Here is a 5,840-nt window from a genome sequence, read left to right as displayed (position 1 = left end):
CTATTGTAGCTTCAGCTCCAGCGTGTTTGGCGGGATAGCACCTCTCACAGGCAGGGTCAACACACTCTTGAGTGACTCATCCTGTATTCATCCTCATCTTCAGTCTCACATGTGGTTCCATGTAGTTGTTGGTATGCAATAACTGTTACACTCTGATAAAGAGCTTCAGTAGGCAGACAAAACAAGATAAGGTTATTCATCAAAATTTTTACTGAGTTCCTTAGAGATTTGTGTACCCTGGTATGTGAAGTTGGATTCTGACAAACTGTGCGGATGAAACACACCACAAGCCTAAAAATCTTCAAGGTAGGTCAGCACTATGTTTTGGAATGTGTAGCATTCAATGAGATGTAAGAAGTCCTGGTCAGCTACTGCATCTGGATCTATGTCCAGATGTCTATGTTCACCTTACCAATGGATTAAGATAGGTAGGGTGGAAGCATAAGGCTGACTATATGCAAATCTCCCTTATTTTAAACACAATTCATGCTCAATTCAAGTTCATTATCTCTCAATCATTTCTCATTCATGATCGATCTGTCTCAAGTCCTGTGCCAATAGAGGAGTGATGTAGCAGCAGGTTGGAATGTAGCTGTAAATGTGCACACAGATGACTAAAGGCGTAGCATTGTTCTTCAGTGGAATGAAGCAGAAGTGAAATTCAGGAGCCACTCAACAACCCTTTCAGGATAATACAGCTTACCTTCCTAGAATAAGAAAGGGCCTGAAAAGATGCTCCAAACATTGTCCAAACATCATTCACATTCCTGGCCAGGGGGTCATCAGGGATTCTATCAGGGTCATATGTCAGGGAGACAGGACGGTGCCTGCAGGTCCCAGAGGAATGCAAAGCAACAGACAGTGTTTCCCACTGCTCCCCATCTGCTCAAAAGCCAAGACTCCTTGACCTCGACTGATCTACCTGATTTGATTTTAATATTATGCATTTGCACTGTCTAGTTTCTTGCTGGAGGGTAGAAAGTTTGGAAGTATGAAGATGAATACATTGGATTGGGGTGTTAGGGAGATGACCATACATAAAATAGTGCTGCTCAACTGTGAGATTGTGAAGTCATTATTTAAGACTTGAGTAGAAAATGTTTTTTGACATCAAGAATCAAATGTTTTCATGATGATTGTATTTTCCTTTCTTTCTTGCCATCACTCAGGCATCGAGGAGAAAGTGAGGTCTGCAGATGCTGGAGATCAGAGCTGAAAATGTGTTGCTGGAAAAGCGCAGCAAGTCAGGCAGCATCCAAGGAACAGGAGATTCGACATTTCGGGCATTCCTGAAGAAGGGCTTATGCTCGAAATGTCGAATCACTCAGGCATCACAAGGAAGGAGAAAATGCCAACCTGATCAAATGTTTTGATAAGGCATATTCAATGCAGGCAGGTACTTCAACATCTATGCTAATGTAGCGGAAAGACCTTGGCTAAGAAATGCCGGTAGGCAGAGACTGGCCTTGTACTATCTAACTGAAGAACTGTAACGGGTCTTTGCTATCAAACCTTGCAATTGCACCTGACTGGAGTGGAATGAGATAGATTTGCTGCTGAAAATACAAATCAGTGTAAATACATCCTTGTAAAACTCCAAGATCATTTTACTTATTGGACAAAAAAAAGGATGACAGATCTCCATTGCTGAAGTCTTCACCTTGGGGAAAAGCACGTGCAGCAGAGAACTCTTGAAATCAAAAGAACAAAACAGTTTCATTTATGATTGCAATCTTTTCCAGTGGTATTAAATCATAAACATTTATCTTTCTTTTAAAGTTTAAGAGAAAACCTGCCACTGGTGTGTTCCTTTCAGTTACAGTAGAGTCATAGAGATGTACAGTATGGAAACAGACCCTTCAGTCCAACCCATCCATGCCGACCAGATATCCCAACCCTGGGGGTCTAATCACTTTGACACAACATGCTGTCCTTGGTCAGTGGAAAGGTGGACAATAATTTCTCTCCTGTCCATAACATCATCCAGAAAAAAAAACCTGCTTGAGTGGCACTCCAGTCATTATCTTAAACATTCACTCTCTCTGTCATCAGTGCACAGTGACAGAGGTGTGTGCCATACACAAGATATAGAGTCATAGAGTCATAGAGATGTACAGCATGGAAACAGACCCTTCGGTCCAACCTGTCCATGCCGACCAGATATCCCAACCCAATCTAGTCCTACCTGCCAGCACCCAGTCCATATCCCTTCAAACCCTTCCTATTCATATACCCATTCAAATGCCTCTTAAAAGTTGCAATTGTACCAGCCTCCACCACACCCTCTGGCAGGTCATTCCATACACGTACCACCCTCTGCGTGAAAAAGATGCCCCTTAGGTCTCTTTTATATCTTTCCCCTCTCACCCTTAACCTATGTCCTCTAGTTCTGGACTCCCCAACCCCTGGGAAAAGACTTTGTCTATTTATCCTATCCATGCTCCTCATAATTTTGTAAACCTCTATAAGGTCGCCCCTCAACCTCCGACGCTCCAGGGAAAACAGCCTCAGCATATTCAGCCTCTCTCTGTGGCTCAAATCGTTCGACCCTGGCAATATCCTTGTAAATCTTTTCTGAACCCTTTCAAATTTCACAACATCTTTCCGACAGGAAGGATCCCAGAATTGCATGCAATATTCCAACAGTGGCCTAACCAATGTCTTGTACAGCCGCAACATAACCTCCCAACCCCTGTATGCAATACTCTGACCAATAAAGGAAAGCATACCAAACGCCTTCTTCACTCCTATCTACCAGCGACTCCACTTTCAAGGAGCAATGAACCTGCACTCCAAGGTCTCTTTGTTCAGCAACACTCTCTAGGACCTTACCATTAAGTGTATAAGTCCTGCTAAGATTTGCTTTCCAAAATGCATCACCTCGCACTTATCTGAATTAAACTCCACCTGTCACTTCTCAGCCCATTGACCCCTCTGGTCCAGATCCTGTTGTAATCTGAAGTAACCCTCTTCGCTGTCCACTACACCTCCAATTTTGGTGTCATCTGCAAACTTACTAACTGTACCTCTTCTGCTCGCATCCAAATCATTTATGTAAATGACAAAAAGTAGAGGGCCAAGCACCGATCCTTGTGGCACTCCACTGGTCAAAGGCCTCCAAACTAAAAAACAACCCTCCACCACCACCCTCTGTCTTCTACCTTTGAGCCAGTTCTGTATCCAAATGGCTAGTTTTCCCTGTATTCCATGAGATCTAACCTTCCCAATTAATCTCCCATGGGGAACCTTGTCGAAGGCCTTACTGAAGTTCATATAGATCACATCTACTGCTCTGCCCTCATCAATCTTCTTTGTTACTTCATCAAAAAACTCAATCAAGTTTGTGAGACATGATTTCCCATGCACAAGCCATGTTGGCTATCCCTAATCAGTCCTTGCCTTTCCAAATACATGTACATACTGTCCCTCAGGATTCCCTCCAACAACTTGCCCACCACCGAGATCAGGCTCACCGGTCTATAGTTCCCTGGCTTGTATTTACCGCCCTTCTTAAACAGTGGCACCACGTTTGCCAACCTCCAGTCTTCCGGCACCTCACTTGTGACTATCGATGATACAAATATCTCAGCAAGAGACCCAGCAATCACTTCTGTAGCTCTCCACAGAGTTCTAGGGTACAGCTGATCAGGTCCTGGGGATTTATCAACCCTTAACAGTATCAAGATATCCAACATTTCCTTATCTGTAATCTGGACATTTTGCAAGATGTCACCATCTATTTCCCTACAGTCTGTATCTTCCATATCCTTTTCCACAGTAAATACTGATGCAAAATATTCATTTAGTATCTCCCCTATTTCCTGTGGCTCCACACAAAGGCCGCCTTGCTGATGCTTTTGGGGCCTATTCTCTCCCTAGTTACCCTTTTTTCCTTCATATATTTGTAAAAACCCTTTGGATTCTCCTTAATTCTATTTGCCAAAGCTATCTCATGTCCCCTTTTTGCCCTGATTTCCCTCTTAAGTATGCTCCTACTTCCTTTGTACTCTTCTAGGGATTCACTCAATCTATCCTGTCTATACACGACATATGCTTCCTCCTTTTTCTTAATCAAACCCTCATTTTCTTTAGTCATCCAGCGTTCCCTATACCTACCAGCCTTCCCTTTCACCCTGACAGGAATATACTTTCTCTGGATTCTTGTAATCTCATTTCTGAAGGCTTCCCATTTTCCAGCCGTCCCTTTACCTGTGAACATCTGCCTCCAATCAGCTTTTGAAGGTTCTTGCCTCATACCATCAAAATTAGCCTTCCTCCAATTTAGAACTACAACTATCCTTTTCCATCACAATTTTAAAAAGAATAGAATTATGGTCGCTGGCCCCAAAGTGCTCCCCCACTGACACCTTACTCACCTGCCCTGCCTTATTTCCCAAAAGTAGGTCAAGGTTTGTACCTTCTCTAGAAGGTACATTCACATACTGAATCAGAAAATTGTCTTGTACGCACTGGAGAAATTCCTCTCCATCTAAGCCTTTAACACTACGGCAATCCCAGTTGATGTTTGGAAAGTTAAAATCCCCTACCATAACTACCCTATTATTCTTACAGATAGCTGAGATCTCCTTACAAGTTTGTTTCTCAATTTCCCTCTGACTATTAGGGGATCTATGATACAATCCCAATCAGGTGATCATCCCTTTCTTATTTCTCAGTTCCACCCAAATAATTTCCCTGGATGTATTTCTGAGTATATCCTCCCTCAGTACAGCTGTAATGCTATCCCTTATCAAAAATGCCACTCCCCCTCCTCTCTTGCCTCCATTTATATCCTTTCAGTAGCTTTTGTATCCTGGAAAATTAAGCTGCCAGTCCTGCCCATCCCTGAGCCGTGTTTCTGTAATTGCTATGATATCCCAGTCCCATGTTCCTAACCATGCCCTGAGTTTATTTGCCTTCCCTGTTAGGCCCTTGCATTGAAATAAATGCAGTTTATTAGTCCTACCTTGTCTCTGCCTGCCCTGACTGTTTGACTCATTTCTGTTCTCAACTGTACCAGTCTCAGATTGATCTCTTTTCCCACCACGCTCCCACCACCCCATCCCCCCACCCCCACCTTACTAGTTTAAATCCTTCCAAGCAGTTCTAGCGAATTTTCCTTTCCAATTAGTCCCTTTCCAATTTAGGTGCAATCCGTCCTTCTTGTACAGGTCACTTCTACCCCAAAGGAGATTCCAATGATCCCAAAATGTGAATCCTTCTCCCATACACCAGCTCCTCAACCATGCATTCATCTGCTCTATCCTCCTATTCCTGCCCTCTCTAGCTCGTAGCACTGGGAGTAATCCAGATATTACAACCATTGAGGACCACCTTTTAAAATTTCTGCCTAACTCTCTGTAATCTCCCTTCAGAATCTCAACCTTTTCCCTTCCTATATCGTTGATTCCAATGTGGACAATGACCTCTTGCTGGTCCCTCTCCCCCGTGAGAACATTCTTCATCATCTCTGAGACATCCTTGATCCTGGCACCAAGGAAACAACACACCATTCTGTTTTTTTCTCTGCTGGCCACAGAAACATCTGTCTGTACCTCAGACTACAGAATCCCCTAACACAATTGATCTCTTGGAAGTCAAAGTACTCCTCGTTACATTAGAGCCAGTCTCGATACCAGAAACTTGGCTCCTCGTGCTACGTTCCCCTGAGAATCCATCACCCCTATATTTTCCAAAACAGCATACCTGTTTGAAATGGGTATATCCACAAAAGACTCCTGCCCTAGGTGCTGACCTCTCTTACCCTTCCTGGAGTTAACCCATTTATGTGACTATATCTGAGACTTTCCCCTCTTCCTATAACTACCATCCATCACATA

This window comes from Hemiscyllium ocellatum, chromosome 10, assembly GCF_020745735.1.
Source record: "Hemiscyllium ocellatum isolate sHemOce1 chromosome 10, sHemOce1.pat.X.cur, whole genome shotgun sequence".
Taxonomy (NCBI): Eukaryota; Metazoa; Chordata; class Chondrichthyes; order Orectolobiformes; family Hemiscylliidae; genus Hemiscyllium; species Hemiscyllium ocellatum.
The sequence above is the reverse complement of the archived record's forward strand: the minus strand, read 5'-3'. Positions refer to the sequence as shown.